Raw genomic sequence first — 18,213 nt, 5'->3', positions numbered from 1 at the left:
AATGGATCTAAAAAACACACACCAAATCACAATTGCAATATTGATCTACAAAAATAAATGAAAGTAGATTATTTCCCATATCGCTCAGCCCCACTTTGGTTTATGGCCAAATACCAGCAAAACTAGTCCTTCGTACATAGTGCTAATAAGTTAACATTAGCATGCTAACAGGCTAAACTAAAATAGCACCTATGGTAAGCAAGACCTAGTAAAGCTCAAAGCAGTGTTGTATCCACTTAGAGTTAGAGTTTGGCTTCAGCATTTTTGAATCACTTTTTGCTGTCGTATCTGTGCACGGACGCATATATGAAAGTCAGATACACTACAGGCCTACCCACCAACACTTCCTGCTTTTGCACTCAAAAGAAAAGTCCAGTATGAAAATAATTCCTAAAGATAGAGAATAATTAGAATAAAAAAAAAAAAAAACATTTAATTTCGATTTCAATTTTTAAGAATCTTCAAGTGATGTTTTTGTTTCTTTATCCTGTGTACCATAACGGCTGTGTGTTCTGTTCTTAAATCAAAGGATATCAAAACGGTGAGCTCCGGATTCAGAAAATAATCTCTTCACCTCTATCCATTTCTCTCCCACTGCCCTCCCACTTTTTTTCCATTCATTTCCTACCTCCCTCCATCTCCCCCCTGGCTCCAAAAGAAATCTGCTTTAAACCATCTGTCTCCCAGTGCAACACATGCCTCCTCTAGTCACAAGAGAGAAGGAAAAGAGCATGTGGGGACACAATAGACCCATAACAAGAGCAAATTGTCTCTCTTCTTCCTCTCCTTCTCTTCCTTCCTTCATCCATCCAGATGCCGGGGCTCCACAAGTCGGGTACTGTCAGTACAAGTGGGATAAAGAACCAGCTGGCGGCAGCTGAGAAGACATAATTGAAGTGGTACACAAGGAAATTAAATAGTATGGTACCACTAAGAAACATAAACGCCAGTAATATACACTAAAATTGAAATGCCAAATGTGGTACTTGAAAGTTACATTGGGTCTAGAATAGTAGTTTTCACTTTTACACCCCAATTCCTTTCTATAGTATGTGTGTCTGCGTGCGCGTGCGTGTGTGTGTGTGTGTGTGTGTGTGTGTGTGTGTGTGTGTGTGTGTGTGTGTGTGTGTGTGTGTGTGTGTGTGTGTGTGTGTGTGTGGGTGTGTGTGTGTGTGTGTGTGTGTGTGTGTGTGTGTGTGTGTGTGTGTGTGTGTATCCTCATTTCTTATTTCAGCAGTATCTGCTCTCTCACCATGGCTCCTCTGCCTGTCTGGTGGAATTCAGAGCCCTAGATGAGCTGGTCTGAGATCTCAGCGGGGCGTTTGGAGGCTATGATGGAAGATGAAGCCTGCCTACAGACCATGTGGCCTGCATGCATGAATACAGACTCTACAGATAGACGAGGTGGGCATGCGTGTTTATTTTGACTTTGTGATTGTCCTCGGGTAGGGGGTCCTACTGTTTTCCATATAAAACTTGTAATTCTCTGGTGGCTCCAATCGCCCTGCTGACTGTCAAGGAACATCTCAGCAGAGGTCACTTTTTTACTGCTCTTCTTTATACAGCTGAAATCAAAACAGACAAAAGAAATATACATCTACATATATATGACTGATATATTCCTGGTGGCTGCCTCAGTAAATACTCAGTAATTTACACCGAAATAAGAAGTTTTCAACCTCATTTATTGTAAAACTAAGCAACAGGAGAGTGCGACTTGTCCTGGAACACACAATGGGTATTTTACACAAAGGCTGTTACACACTTTGTGTCAAAGTGTATAAACAATAGCAGTCTTCTGCGTTGTCCAATTGATCTGGAGGGTATAAGTGTAATACAAAATGGCAATCCTCCTGTAGTATTGTAAAATACTGACAAGAGCCCAACAGGTAAGAGTCAGTGCTGAATTTCTCCCTGAATCACCTGTTCAGAAATGTAAAGCAAATAATAAAAATAGGAATGCTCTCCATTTAAAGCCATGAAGATGCATTTTAAATTCAGTATTTATTAAATGTCAGTAATGTGGAGAACTTAAAGTAACGGCGCAAGATTATCAAAACCATTCAGTATCATCACATTAAACTTTTAAATTTTCACAGGGTGGAGCACCCCACGTACAAAGGTAATGTCCTTGCCACAGCGGCCACAGGTTCTCCTGCCTGCAGCCCTTTGCTGCATGTCATCCCCTCTCTCTCTCCCTTTCACGCTTCAGTTCTCCTATCATAATAAAAGCAAAAAGCCCAATAAATAAATAAAACAAAAGGACAATAATTTTACGGATATAAAGAGAGTACTCACATAAAACTAGGACATGTATGCAGTAGAAAGACACAAATACTTTTGAAATTGGTGCGACATGACCAGAGAAAACAGAGAAAAGGGACTGTGGTATTGTTTATGCTCAAAGAATAAAGAAACTACAACGACCAGAATGCATCTGTTGGGGGAAATAGTGAGACCTCCTCTGTTTGTCACAATGGCAGGCAGGAACAGGATATTGGTTTCTATTTGATCAGCACTGCTTAGTTTTACTATTACTATTTACTATTTACTATCTACTATCTCTGTTTTTTTTTTAACCTCTTCTTTCACTTTGCAGGAAGCAGGATTGCACTCACTTCCTGTTCAGGTGGAACTTAAAATCAAACACCCACTACTTGGGACACCATCCTGTAAAGTATCGCTCCATCATCTCTCCACATATAAAACATGTGTAGAAGTCTTGTATGTGCATGATGTATGGATGTATGGATGGATGGATGGATGGATGAATGGAAAAAAAAAAAAAAAAAAACAAGGATTTTCTCCTGTGGTCTAATACAGTATACCTTCATTCCTAGGTCAATGTCACAAATAAAATAGAAATAGAAGCAATAAAACTGATAAAGACTATAGCATAAGTCTAAGAAGCCTTCTGTAGAATACTAGTTAGGAGGTGAAAGAGAAAAAAAATGGAAAAGGTTGACTGGAGTTGATTTCTGCTAAAGGTCATCATAATAATGACATTTTCATGTCATTGCAGGAAACACAAACAGTAATTGCTGCATTCACTTTACAGTAGGAGCTTTAGTTCCAGGTCCCTGCTGTGTGCAAGCTAGCTGATCCATAAAATGACATCCACATTTGTTTACTTCTCTGGCAAAGACATATAATTGATTGCTCAGTCGGATGTAATATTTCTCAATCGGAATTACAATTTGGATGTTGCCATGGTAATTATGATGACTCCAATACGACATGAAAGAAGCAAAAGTGACTTTGTCACACATGTGCTTTTCCTGGTATTATCAACTCAAATCAGGAAGTCTAGTAAAGTTTTACAGGCATACCCAAAAAAACAAAAACAAAAGATAAATAGATTAATAAATAGGAGCACCCAGTAGCTCACCTGATAGAGTGATTGCCTCATGTATAAGCCCACGTCCTTTGCCGCATTTGCCCCTTTGCTGCATGTTATCCTCTCTCTCCCCCTTTCACTCTAAAAAACTGTCTTGTGAAATAAAGGCAAAAAAGACCAAAAAATAAATTTCGAATGAATAAATAATAACCCACTGCCAGGACCAGCCACCAAGGTTTTGAGCTTGCTGCTGTCACCAGCAAAAGAGCTGTCCAAGGTACCAGCTCCTCACACCATCAGCAAGATTTACATCATGTTTTCCCTACAATTGTAACACAGGAACCATCCCAAAAGCCAAAAAAGAAAAGTCATTTAAAGTCTATTGTAAAGACCTGCAGGGGACAGATCCAGTCATTGGATCGGGCCCCAATTAATTAAATCAAGTACATCTTTCATTTTTTTATGAACTAATCAAGAAAAAGAACACAGTTCATCATATTCCTCTCCAAAGTTGGACACGCTTATTCCTTCAAGTTCAGTCCTATTTGTCCAATTTTGCCATGTGCAGGCAAAAACAAAGCAGTGTAGAGCACAGTTTGTTTCAACAGCTGAGGAACATCCTGTTGCTGATGTTAGATTAGTGGCTACCTAGCAACAAAACTTCTGCCAAAGTGTCTCTTTCTGCTTTTAAAGCCAGGAAAAGCTGATGAAAAAAGACTGCTCCTGTGAACAGACAGAAAAAGAATGATGTTAAAACTAAAGACTTTCAGGTAAGCTAAAATTGACTATATTCATGTAAAAGGACAAATAACTGGCAAGATAATTTCTTAAAAAGGTTGTTTAACAAATAAACAACAAACTGTATTTATTTACACAAGGAATAGTGTAGAACACTTTATGTGATATATACTTTTTGATGGACTTGAGGATATGAAATTGACTTTGAGCTATTTATCTATTTTTTTTCTTATGATTTAGTTGATGGTTTCCAGGTATTTTATTTTATTTTATGAGCTGTTGAGGAGGACATCGATTATTCTGTAGAGCTGCTGTATGTATCAGACAGTCTTTGAGTTTGTGTTGATTGTTGTGTATTGTATTGGTGTTGTAATCTAACTAAAGACTTCCAGATCAAACTGTGAGTATGAATGCTGTGTTATCTGTATTTGTGTAATCTTGTACATTAAATATTGTAAATAAGAATAATGGAGACCCCAGAAAGAGTAGCTACTGTTTAAAACAGAAGCTAATGGGGATCTTAATAAACAAAAAAAAAACAAACAATGAACCAAGTTTACTTAGACTAGAAAACATGACAGTGTTGTTACTACTGCAAGATATGTGAGTTGAAAAAGACTTATTAAACATTATTAACATAATTCAGCTATTGCTGTGTTGCAAAACTGATTCTTTCCCAAGTCACTTGAGCATGGTAATATATTGTCATTGTGTGACTTAGCTTGAAACGATGTAGCATATTTCAGGTTTTGTTTTCACGAAACACTGCCAAACAATCTTATTCACAATATAGGTTTTAAAGGCCTTGCAGACCCACACAGGTGTATTCTGTCATTCTGGTTGTAAATTGGCAGAGAACTACAAGAAGTCACCAAACTCAATGCAGCATTGGGGAAAAAAATGACACAGGTGCCAGAAAAGTGAGAGAGGTGTCAATCGAGCAGAGTTTGTACATGCCCACACACTCCTGAGAAGAGATATAATGAGGCAAATTGAAAACACCTGTGTGGGTGTTCCACTGGTGTGTAGGGAATTTAATTGGAGTAAAAATACTGTATGATATGAGAATTTATGAAATTACAGCAAGTAAACATGGTGTTTACAATACGTTGGGCATTGGCTAAAACTACAGGGAACTTGATTCGGAAGGTGTTTCTTTCACATCTGTGATCAGGAATACAGTTCACAGGACACATAATGCCCGAGTTGATCTCAAATGGGCCAAACCAGTAAAGGAAAGCACACAACGGCACATTCTTGTCAACATCTATCAGGCCTTTTATTTGGACTACTGTGTCCCAGTAAACAAGCACCGGGGGAGAATCGATTGTCGGATATTGTCTGACTCCTCCACAAATTATGGTGATATGCCCTCTTTCAGATAGTCACTATAGACTTATATTATTAATGCAGTCTATGCTATAGACCAATCACAATCAACGATTTATTTATAATAACTTTGGGGTAGAAAACTGCCGATTCACATACATATTATCAAACAGCCCTCAACAAACCCCGCCTTCACTGATAAGTTTTAAGCCATGCATTGCATTTAGGTCTAAACTACAACTTTCTGTCACCATTCCTTTTAAAGGGTTAGACATTGACTATGATTACATGCATACTTACACACCACTATTATTCTGAATATGACAATATTACAAAAATGATACATGTCAAACATTATTTCCTGTTTAGAAATTCTGAAAAAGGCCTTTTCTGATTAAGACATGTTATCCGGGTTTCAGGAACATTCTGTCACACACAGAAAGGCCTACTCATCTGCTGTAAAGCCCTGTTAACATCTCTGGTCTACTAGGAATGGGACAACTGTCTACAGCCTATTTTTAATGGGTTTACCTGTGTTTTAAAAAGCAGCGTAAATGCACTAATTTTGGTGAAAAGGGGGTATTACAAAAAAGGATCTTAAGGTATGATATCCACCTCATACTAGTATTTTATTGAAGCATAGAGAAATTATAGACAGTATAGAGGAAGACTGTTTCAACCATAAACTGATTCATTACAGTTTTGTGAACAAAATTTACCTGAACCCTTCCAAGCTGTATCTCAGAGATGCCCCTGCACCTCATGCTCTTAAAATACTCCTGGCACATTTCTTCACATGATTTGGGAACGCTCATCTGTTGCCCAATTCTGGCAGGTTGTTCTTTCAAAACTGACTATTCTTCTTTCTGATACAGTCCCTGCAGCCATACCAGTTTGGATTTTGAATGACATCTCTTCGATCCAGATCCATAAATATCAGAAGCGTATCATGCATCAGGCCTAACAGCCGCTAAGAAAATTATTGCAGTGAAGCTCCACCACACTCTAACCGCCTTCAGACAATGGGCCCTAACTTATCTTGATGTTATTTACATGGAGTTATTTGTCAGCTCATATAAATGGGGCTGAAGAGGTGAACTTGAATGAATGGCTCACTGCAGCTGAAGCATTGATGGGTCTCTTGTGGTTTCTTTAACTGCTGTGCTCTTTTACTGTCTGGTGTGTACTTGATCCACATTCACTGTTCTCATCTTTATATCCAACAACTACAAAAACAGTTGTACAGGTCCTGGAGTGGTTGTTGTGTTTATGGATGGATGAAAAGAGGCAGTTTTTAGGCATGTATACAGAGCATTATGAATATGTACAATCTCGAATGGGGTTTTCTCCAGTTTGTGACACATGGCCTCTTGCCTGTTTACAGATTATAAAGACGGACTTATCGACAGGATATCAACAGGTTTTTGGTTATTTGTAAATATCAAAACGCCGACCATTTCACCGATGACTAAAGGAATGAAAGAGGAAGACTGTGTGCACAGTCGAACAAGTCCACCAAAACTTAGAAAAATATTCTATTTTGATGCAAAAAAGCAAAATGGCACAAGTCGGTCCAGTCATTCAGCTTTTGATGTAAACAAGTTGCAACGGTAAACGGTTATTAGAATACTTCTTTTCACTAGCCATATAAACAATTTAGAGGGGATATTGGGCAAAAACAGAATATTTTGTGCATATAAATGTGGTCTAGAGCTTGACTGATACTGGATTTTTGGAGTGATGCTGATAACTTCACTGTCAAAAATGACATCAGTGCACTGAAACATTAAACTTCATTGCAGATTGAATAATTATAAATTATTCAATGCTTCATTTACTGCAATAGGTTATGGAAAAAAATACTAATAATTTATATCCATGCATATCGGACAACATATGCATCAATACCAATATATCTGTCACAGGCCAATATCAGACTGGTTTTATGGGTCTGCCAATATATCAGTCAGACTCGAATGTGGTCAGTAACATTTTGTTCTGACTGAATTTATGGATTTGGACATTGGTATATGGTAAATGGTAAATGGACTTGCACTTGTATAGGCACCTTTCTAGTCTTTCAACCACTCAAAGCACATTTATGCCCCAGTCACATTCACCCATTTACACACCAATGACCAAGGCTACCATATGAGGCGACCACCTGCTTTTCAGTTTAAAGGATCACAAACATACTGGGGTTCAGTATCTTGCCCAAGGACACTTTGGCATGCAGACTAGACCATCCAGGGATTAAAGCACCAATCCTCCAATTACTGGACGACCTGCTCTACCTCCTGAGCCACAGCCGCCCAATTGCTGGATTTCCTTTACCAACAAAACTCCAGAAGGAACTCACATCTGTAAACAGTACTGATAGTGTGCAAAACACATTACCGTCTGATCATAGGGGACTGAATGGTGAAAATGTGTTATGGAAGGATTTAGCATGTACAGAAAAGGCCAAAAGTGTGTACACATAATGTCGCATAAATTACTTCAGATAAAAGTTCAGACTAACTGTAGCATGCAAAAAAAACTGACTTCCGTCTTGGTACATGATGTGTGCATCAACTTGCTGTTGTCCCAGGATACCCGCAAGATGATTATTCACCTCAGGAAGTGAGTCAGTACTTCTGAGTCATCCTACACTGCGACCATTAATCCATTATAACAAATGTGAGTATTTTCGGAAGGTTTGTTCTTTATGAACTGTGTCTCCTCAGACATATAAGACCTCCCACCCACTCTGATGTCACAGATTGAGAATAGTGGACATCTGTACATAATTTCACAATCTAGAGACACACATTTACCTTCAAGGCATTTGGCTCCCATTTCAACCTGCAGTGAACAACTTGGACTAATCGAGACCATAAGTGGCGTGACATGAAGCCCACCTCATCCTTTGAAATCTGCATCAAATGAACATTCAGCTCGGCTCAATTATCACACAGCTACGGCAAATTACAAGGAATCTCTGCTGCAGAGAAATGCTGCAAAGACTGTGAAGAAGAGTGGCAATTAAAAACTGGCATTTTATGTGTTCCCAACTGTTTGATCTCGATATGCGAACCTCCTATTTTCAGCAAGAGAAAAAGCCAGTATTGCCCAGCAATCCAGGCAGAGCAGTTACATGACTAAAGTCAGCATGATTTTTGACATTCATCACAAAGACAAGCTGCTCCCACTTGTCATGTTTCATTATGAATCCAAGCGGATTAAAGAACGTATCATGTAAGCCTGTTAACTTCCAGACTTTTTCAAAGGAAAAAGACATATGGATACAGTTTCTTTGTGTAATTAAGTGCCAAGGTCTAAAGCTACAGACCTTCCCAGTCATAACAACATTTGAACGTAATGTATTTAGTTACAGAGGTACTGAAAGTTTGTAATGAGTCATTCATGTTTAAGTCATTAGACTTAGGACTCTGTTTTAAAAGGTAAACTTATTTATTTTTCTCCCTGGACCCTATTTTCTTATGTTGTGTTTAAGTGACCTGCTTGATCTAATCTGTTATTGTCTTCCTGCAAAAACTCAACTCACAAGACTTCAGAATAAGACTTCTCCTGGAGCAAGACTTTGTTAAAAAAATGTTAAGAAAAGCATTTAATGTATTTATCAGACACTTATAACAATCTAAAGCTGTCTGTGGCAAAAACAAACATTTTAATGGGTGGACATTGACGATGCGCACTTGTCCCGTAGGGTAAATTGCAGCCTGTTTCACAGGTGCTGGCTGCAGTGCTCGTTTTCAAATTCTGGACTTATTTCATTGCTACGATTATTTACTTAGGCAAAGAGACATGGAAAAATAGGATATAGGATGAAAATTACAGAAGTTACCCTTAAGTCAAAAAGTTTTAGAAACTGTTCTTTTCCACCAAATCAATTAGATGAACAAACTCAGCTCTTTAAGATCAGACATGAGCAGATGGGGAAAGTTAAAAATATTCATGAATGACATTACACATAACAACACCTGGCAAGTACATTCATGCGCTTCTTATCAACAAACAGAACTACAAGCACTTTGACTTCCTAGGAACTTTTTCACTTTTACAAGATCGTTTTTGAGAAAATAAATAAAATTGACAGTTGATGTTGCAGAGAAGCACACTTGTTTTTCTGTTTTCCCAATCAGAATAAATGTATGATAGGCACATTTTAAAATGGCACAATCTGATTGAAAACAGATATCTAAAGGACAGTCCAACTTAAAAATACAATCAAAAGACAAGACTGCCGTTTTACTCTTACTTGTGACTGACAATCCCCTTTTCAACCGCTTTAACTTTGCCCATGAACTAGGAACCTTTTGAGGAACTCATGGCTTTTTCGACAACAGGGACCAGGATCTGAATTAAGTTCCTGGAACATTTTACCCTCAGAAGTCTCTGAATGGGTTCAGTACTTTCATCAAGTGCAGAAAATTTTGGGGTGACGTTAGCAGGTATGACGGTCACTGACTGATTAAACAGCGCTACTGTAATAAAGCTCTCCTTATTTGTGTGGAGAAAACTAATTGTGTCCCACTGAATTAATTGCAAAGATAGAGGGCTCCATCATGAAGAGATGAGAAACACAAAATACAAATATCTTCCTCTTGGTTTCAGTTTTTACTCAAAGGAGACCATAGCACAAATGGAGCAGATGTTTATGCTGTGGCTGACAAAAATATGTAATATAAATTCAGTTGGACTTTAACAAACAACAAATTCCGGCTTTCATTTTGACACCTGAGCCACTCTGGCAGCCCACAGTGACTACATGCTGCACAATACTGAGAAACTGTGGTGCCCTTGGCTTATGATGTGTCCTTGTTCAACATTATTACTCTCCCATCTTATGGACCCTGTTTATACTTTGTTTTGAAATGAGTTTTGGTGATCTAAAAGCAAGTGTACAGCTGATAAACATTCCAGTCCATATCCATGTCTATTGTGTGTCCCCAGTTGACCACTTGTGCTCAGATTTCTTTACTGCCTAAAATCCACTAGAAGGTCAAAGGGCCCCTCGCAAAGTTATTACATCCACACTCTTGTCAGCCATGTTAGTAATTTTGTGGCTACAGCTGGAGATTGTTTTTATTATTATTATTTGCACATACATGTGTATTGAAAAGACAGTAAGAATTTTAAAAGTTTCAACATTGTGCAGAAAAGGGTAGAAGCCAAAAATGGCTTATGAAGATACCTCCCATATGAAATGGCAACAATCATAAAAGAAACTGAAAAAAACAAAGATTAAAATGTACAAATTACAAGAAAAGTTATATTTACAAGTTGAGATGCATTACAAATTTCTCAAAGAAGTGTTAAAACGATAATTTCGATGTTGATTGTAGCGATGGAGGAGATGATCCTCTGTATTTCAATGAATTTAATTAAAGAAAGTCAGAAATTACGGACAGACAAAAGTCCCTAGAGTGTATTGTGGAATATGAGTGAATGTCTGCAGAAAACTTAAACTTTAAAAAGTTCCTGTAAGCAGAATCAAATACAACTATAGGGCAAAACAATGGACAGTCACAACACTTGATCCAACTTGTGATATAATGGGCAAGTTATAAAGAGTCAGCGCACTGTTACCAGAACAACAGACGCATCCTGCATTCTTATTGACATTTTTCCTGTTATGCATTGTCAGGAATGCACCGGGACACATCAGCGTGATTAGATTACAATGGATCTTTGTGGTCATTTACACTAGGGCTAGGGCGATGCATAAACACAATCAACATTGTTGATTATGAAAATACGTCAATTTGCAAAAAGTGCGTTGACACATCACAATAAGTTCAGCTGCATCAGAGTTGCACCCTGCAGGACATGAAGCATTCCTGAGAGTAATATGCAGTCCATGTCTGCTGCTTGAGCTTGAGGTCCAGTATTTTTAAGACATCTGACAAATAGGTTCTATTATAATTATTATTATTTCTGTTGATATCATAACACAGCGTTGATGTGGAAATTGGACTAATTTTTAAATATGCCACTATTATCACTGCTTTTAAGCAGACAACTGAATAAAATTAAATATTAGTGTTGATATTTATTTGGGGGCAAATAGATTGTTTTAGTATTAGAGTAATAAAAAAAAATTCAGCTTTAGAATTAATGGAAAATAAGTTGCTGGATTAGTCAACTAATCAAAAAATATTGTTAGATTAAATCAAGAAAAAAATTATCGATAGGTGCAGCCCTAGTTTACAATTGTATTTAGCGCTGTCCACTTGTGAACCAATCACGGAACCACATTTAATAAACAAGTGTAAATAGGTTCATGTTTACTTCACTATAACCTATCAAAAAGAAGACGGTCACTGATTACTGCATCTACCCTCCTATTTTCATTCCACTTCCTTACTTGCTCTTAAATGAGACTTGTGAGATATCAGAAACATTACTTACATTCTTTTCACACCATCTCTCTAGACTCCTGTGAGTGTGTGTGTGAGAAGAGAACAAGCGGTCGGTTGTTTAAACTTTGGCAAAAGAGCAACAAGACACATGGGACGGAGAGAAAAGAGAGAAAAGAGAGCAAATTAATGCAAAGACTTCTTCCTGTGTAGCCAAATAAATCTGAAACAATGGCAAATGAAGGAAATTATTCAGGAGCAATTTAACCACTATTCAGGCCTGAGGCATGCAGTACAAACAACTTAGCCAACCAGTGAGCATTAGAGATGTAGAGTCATGAATAAATGATCCTCAGATCTCCAATTTGACATCACAAAGACGCACACTGGGCCCACCATCAAAGGGCCCCCATCAATGCCAGTGAGTTGTCACTGCAAAGGTAATAACTTTGTAATTCTGTCTCTAACTCCCTCCCCCTCTCTCCGTCTCCCTCGTTTCATTTTTCATGCAACACAATGTAATTACATCTCTCTGCCACTGAATCCGGGGTGGCAACGTTTGATACTGTCACACCAGGCCCACAGACGTCCTGTGGGTATCAAGACATCAGACGGCTGTGGAAGTCAACCACCTGCTGGGTGCACCCCCGCACGTCGCTGCCTCATCGGCAAAACCAATCCTGCACTATTTCAGACATGTAGTAATACTGACAATCAAAGTCCCATGTCTCCAAATGACACCCTCTTCCTCGTGATCTAAAAGCTGTCGTGGACAGCGCACCCATCAGTTCTGGTGACAAGTGCACTGATGCAGACACTGCCAGATGGGAGCCTGAGGTAAATATGTGGGTTTCTAAATAAATTCTTCTTCTGAGGATTGTTTCTTTGTTTTACCAGCACCATTGAGTTTTACAACCTAAACAGCGGGATCGACATGAGTTAATGCTGAAAAAGTATTTAAAGTGGCTTTTTTGAAAGTTCATGTTTGTACATCATACCAACAAGTGTTCAAGTGCTGACCACTGTATTAAGCTGTAATTGACTGCTTTTTAGTCCCCACCACATAAAAAGTCCAAGGGTTATAGCTTCCCAGTTACATGTGCCCTTTCAGACTTACTTTGTAGACTTGTTTTCATATCCTGCTCTTAACAGCAGATATTCACCTTTTGTCACGTCCATTTTGGCCAGGCTAAAATGCAGAGCTCAAGAAAAACAGCATCCAATCGTTCCAGGCGACAACAGAAAACATGTTTGGGACAAAAGTGGATTTTCCCCGGGACGCCGTCAGAATGAAAGAATGTAGTAAACTCACTATGGGTGCATCAGAGGACACAACAGTGTTTGCAATGTAATGCTGCATGGTGAATAACAAATCCCTGTTGATGTCAGAGGGGAGCTAGTTGATGTTCGCTGTTGGCAGCCTGTAGTTGGAAGTAAGTTTTTTTAAGCTTCAAGCTCTGTTCAGTAAAAATGAGTATTGGGCAAGATAAATTCTTATGTCCTCATGATGTTTTCAAATGTAAACTTGTGAAATGTAGTTTTTGGCGAGGAACTTGAATAAATACAGTTGTTTGAAGGAGACATTTATTGATTTTTTCACAGCAATATAAAACAGATATTAGAAATTTAATTATACGATATATATTATAAAATGGTTTATATTAAATATATTGGGTTATATTAAAGGTTGTGTGTAATGAAGGACTGAATGACTTCAAAGTGGTTCAGTTATTTTTTTTAAATGAATATTTCTTTGTCTGGGAAAAAAAGGGGGAATAAATAACAACACAGTTAAACTAAACAACAAAAACAAAAATTCTTTCTGTAATGGTGAAAAGGTGGAACTTCCAAACTTTGACATCAATACATTTTAAATATGTCGGTGCTCTATCATAACATTTGCCATATACTGTAGAGACATGGAATCAAAAACCATCTGTCAAAAACAAATGAAAATGAAACTCAATAGATCACATTGGAGAGTGGAAGTTGGCTATATTTCCTTTCACTAGACCCCAACTGTTAGTACAAATGTAAATTATTTGACTGTTAAAAACTTAGACACAACTTACAAATAAAGCATTTTGGATAAGGATCTCTTACATTTAAAGTGTACTACCAGCAAAACTTTTCAGCTGAAAAATCTACCTGTAAGTGCTCTCTGGTGGACAAACTCTGTAATAGCGACACTTTCTAAATTACCTCTCAAACACTTATTTCTGTCCTGCTTAATGGCTGACATACCTATGCTGATAAGTTAAACTGGCTGAGAATATATTGGCAGTACATACATAAGTTTGTGTACAATACACTGTACATTTAAATATAGGCAGTAGCTTATAAATGTTAGGATATTCAAAAAACCTGACACACCTTGGTTAAGTTACGGTATGAGATTGTTATAATTATGGCTCATTCAACTGCTGTCCACCATTGTGGCTGCTTTGTGCATCAAGCCCAAAACAGCTAGCTCCCTTATACCCCAAACACAGCATCTAACACAGGTCAACCACGATTAAGAGACAGTTTTGACTAGTGTTAACCACCCACTTTGAAAACAGGACCCACACGTGCAAAACTGATCACTATCTCAAAAGGGCCACTAAGCCATGAGTAATTAACTGTGTATGTGACCACAGACCTGACAGAAACATGAGACTCTGCCTGACTTGCATCTCTAGTCCACATCCTGCGTAAATGGTTTGACACAGGGTTACTGCGGGTCACTGACTTCAGTGTGAGATAGATCCTCATAGATCAGCCCTCTGTTGGGAAACCAAAGTTTAACACATACTCTGTAATTGGTGTATTATTTTCTCCTATCACTGAATGCCTGCATTGCCCACAAGGCATCACACCGAGGAAAGATTATTTGGCAAGAGAACAAGCTGTCACGTCTGAGTCCGAGAGACAGATTTCCTTTATCATTTACTGTGCAGGTAAAGTAAGTGTGCATAGTGTGTCATTCAGACTGTGTTCTTTTATGTGTGTTTGCTTTGTCATATGATGAAAAATTCATTAGATATGTGTCAATCAAAACAATATTAGGCATGTATCTGCTATCAAAATAAGTTGTCAACGTCACTTCAAAGCCTCTCACACTCCCTACAGCAAATCATTTGCATGAACTCAACTGATGGAGCTGCACACCACAGGTGTGGTCTGACACTCGCTGCGATTGCCCTACGGAGCTGTACTGCCAACCTCAAAGCAGCAGAAAAATTAATCAAGACAACTGCTGCAGTAAACACTACTGCTGAATTAGTATTATCTAAATAGAATCGCCCTCTCTTCTTGGCCTGGATAAGACAAGTTTAGCACCGTGGCACAATTAACATAGTGGCCTGCAGCCGAATGTGGGAGAAAGTATGAGACAGAGATAAAGCATGAGAGAAAAGAGAGACAGAGCAGCAATAAACCTACAAATCAACTTGATGCATTCATGGCTCCTGGTTGGTAGCGCACAACAAGTTCAGATGCATAATGCTTAAATATGAATAAAATATATTCCCAGCTTTATTTGAGCAAAATAAGTCTTTTCAGTCTGCCAGCGAACAAAGAACAAAGGTATTTTGTGAAAAAACACAGTACAACAAACACAAGAATAGGAGTGATTTGGCATCTTTGCTCTGACCTCATCACCACCCACAAGCTCAGGACAATAGTAAACACACACAAACCACATTTGTGACAGATCCCAACACAGGCTTTCATCTACTACAGTATTTGAGACCAACCGCTGTGTGCCAAGGCACCTGCTGAGCACCTCAGACCACAAGAGGAGCATTTTATCTAGTGACCTGACAGGGATAAATCTAAACCCAGCAATGCACCTGCACAGTGCACTGCAGCAGCAGCACCAGCAGGCTGAAGCCCTTCAGCTATGCAGCAGATAATTATTAACAGCATATCACAAAAGAGCAGAAAGCTCTCCTTAAATGGATAATAAGCAGCACTGACTAAGTGCAATGAGTGCAGCTCTGTGTAAAAACAGAAGAACAGGATATCAACTGTTTACATCTGAATACGACAAACAGTAAAGCAAGCTGTCAAATAAGCATATTGTTTTTCATTTAAAAATATCTCAATAGTTAGTCTAGTGGGCAAAGAAAATGCAAATACTATTATTTAATAGGGCTGCAACTCACGATAACTTCGACTGCTGATAAATTTCTTAAAAATTTTCTTGATTAATCGGTTAGTTGTTTGGTCTATCAACTGTCAGAAAATGGAGGGAAATGTCAACAGGTGTTACCCAAAGCCAGAGATGACATCCTACAACCCCAAAATATTCATTGTATGGTCATAAAGGAGTAAAAGAAAAGACAAGAAAATATTTTTACATCTAAAATGCTGGAAGCAGAGAATTTTTCCTTCTTTTTTTCCCTAAAAATGATTCAAAACAAAGTCCAGAACAAAAGTAGCTGGTGATTAATCTAATAGGTGACAATTAATCCATTAATCGTTAAGATTGACAAACTGATATGATGGGAAAACAATTGAGCTTAGTCATGTAAAGGGAATGCAGTCATGTTTAAAACTCTGTAGGAAGAACAACACAAGAAAAGCAACAACCAAGGTAGAAATAGGAAAAAAAAAATATTATCACACATAAACAACATGAATACACACTCAACAGATAGAAAGCATAACAGCAGATCTCCTAAACAAAAAAGCAAAGACCAGCTTAACCACAATTAGCTGCCAATATCAATGCAAACAGTGCACATATAGGACTTGACAAAAAATATGCTATAATAGGAGCATCCAAGGTTGAATAAGCCAAAAAACAATTTAACACGAAGACAACAACATGCCAGGGTAGGCCTACCCAAAAAAATAGAAAGCATAACAGCACACCTGCTACACAAAAAAAGTGAAAATCAGCTCAACCACAACATGAACTGGATTAATACTTAGCAACTAATTTTAAACTGCACATAAGGAAACGATTGACAGAAGCAAAGAGCAGAAATTAGCAGCCAGCATCACAGAACAAGCACTGCAGCCAGCAGCACTGATGCACCAAACACACAAACAACAAGAAAGCAAAGCCAAAACATCATTGCAGATATTAAAAAACGGCAGGCACATACCTTGATCGAAGTCAGCTGTCATCTCTCGCACTTTATCTCAGAAGTCCAGAAACTCCACTGTGGGTTTGAACAGGTGTTCAACAGCGCAGCCAGCACGCCGAAGATAACTTATGCATTAAATGCTGCACTAAAGGCCGCAGTGTTATTATGTCCAACAACGTTAAAATAACTTTTAGTTAACGAGGTGTCCGTTACAACAGCTGTGCGCAGGCGTACGGTGGTTTAAACAGTCCGCCATAGTCTTCTCCTGCTTCTTATTTTGCTTCTTCTTCTTCGTCTTTGAGATTTTCGGCAGTCTTGATGCCTTGCGGCATTTTACTGTCACTCACAGGTCAGTCAGTTTTAAAGTAATCCTGCGGAAGATATAAAATCCAGGGATGCATTCCACCAGTACATGTTTTACAGTTTGCCAGCCCGCAATATTGAAATCAGGTGTGTTTGATATGTTGCAGCAACGTGAGGACGTCAAATAGTGCGTGCACTGAGCTGTGTGCCATGGAGACCCGAAAAGTCCAACATTAAATAAGCCTAAATATTTAAGTAATTCTCAAATCTATAAAACGTGGAAAGAATATTAATTATAACCATAATATGTGGGGGGAAACATCAGATTAGATCAGAAATCTTTTTTTATTTTTCTTTTAAATTTATTTGACTTTTTTTTTTATTGGAGGACACAACACACAAACACACACAACATAGAGTACAGTAATCTTCCTGTAGTTTTTTCCATATTAATTATTTATACATATTATTTCTAATTTCATGACTGCATATATATATATATAGAAAGAGAGAGAGAGAAAGAAAGAAAGAGAGAGTAATGTGTATAATGATATGTTAAATTTCATAAATGAAAAATATATATTTTCTTATGCCACAAAAAAAGTAGTGAAAGTGAACCCAATATTGTCAAATAATGAAAAAAAAGAACTATCATCTATTCTGCTTTTTATAAACACCAGAGTTTATCACTCTTTATCAGGTCATTCCTTTATTTGTTTAAATGTGTTTATTTTACAAATAACCTTATTCACAATGCCATGTTTCACCACAAACTATGTCAATCAAAACAAACCGGGCCAAACCACTTTGGCTGTTGTTTTTGTTAGAATGGGCAAACAGCCAAGACATCGGGTCTCCATTTGCTGTAAGCATTTAGTTTTGTTTCTTTTTTTTTTTTTCACAAGAAATCAATACTTAGGATAATATTTTTTTATATATACAGAGTCTGATTTTTTGAGTCTGGGATCTGTGGCAGTTAATTAGTAAATTAAGAAAAACTAATGATCAAAAATGAAAGAATAAACATGTGAGTCTCATGCTGTGGTCTTCATACTCACCAGATCAC

At 37.9% G+C, this 18,213-nt stretch overlaps 1 long non-coding RNA gene across 1 annotated transcript in view; it reads right to left on the bottom strand.

Moving 5' to 3' along the window:
• LOC148186209 (uncharacterized) overlaps positions 1-17,284 on the bottom strand; it is a 132,220-nt gene extending 114,936 nt beyond the window's left edge. Inside the window, exon 1 of the long non-coding RNA XR_015775191.1 lies at positions 16,863-17,284. This is a non-coding gene — a long non-coding RNA (uncharacterized LOC148186209). The remainder of the gene's footprint in view (positions 1-16,862) is intronic.
• Positions 17,285-18,213: the final 929 nt, after the last annotated feature.

Source organism: Plectropomus leopardus, chromosome 20, assembly GCF_026936395.1.
Source record: "Plectropomus leopardus strain MGB_pleo_1.0 chromosome 20, ASM2693639v1, whole genome shotgun sequence".
In the NCBI taxonomy this organism is placed as follows: domain Eukaryota; kingdom Metazoa; phylum Chordata; class Actinopteri; order Perciformes; family Serranidae; genus Plectropomus; species Plectropomus leopardus.
The sequence above is the reverse complement of the archived record's forward strand: the minus strand, read 5'-3'. Positions and strand labels throughout refer to the sequence as shown.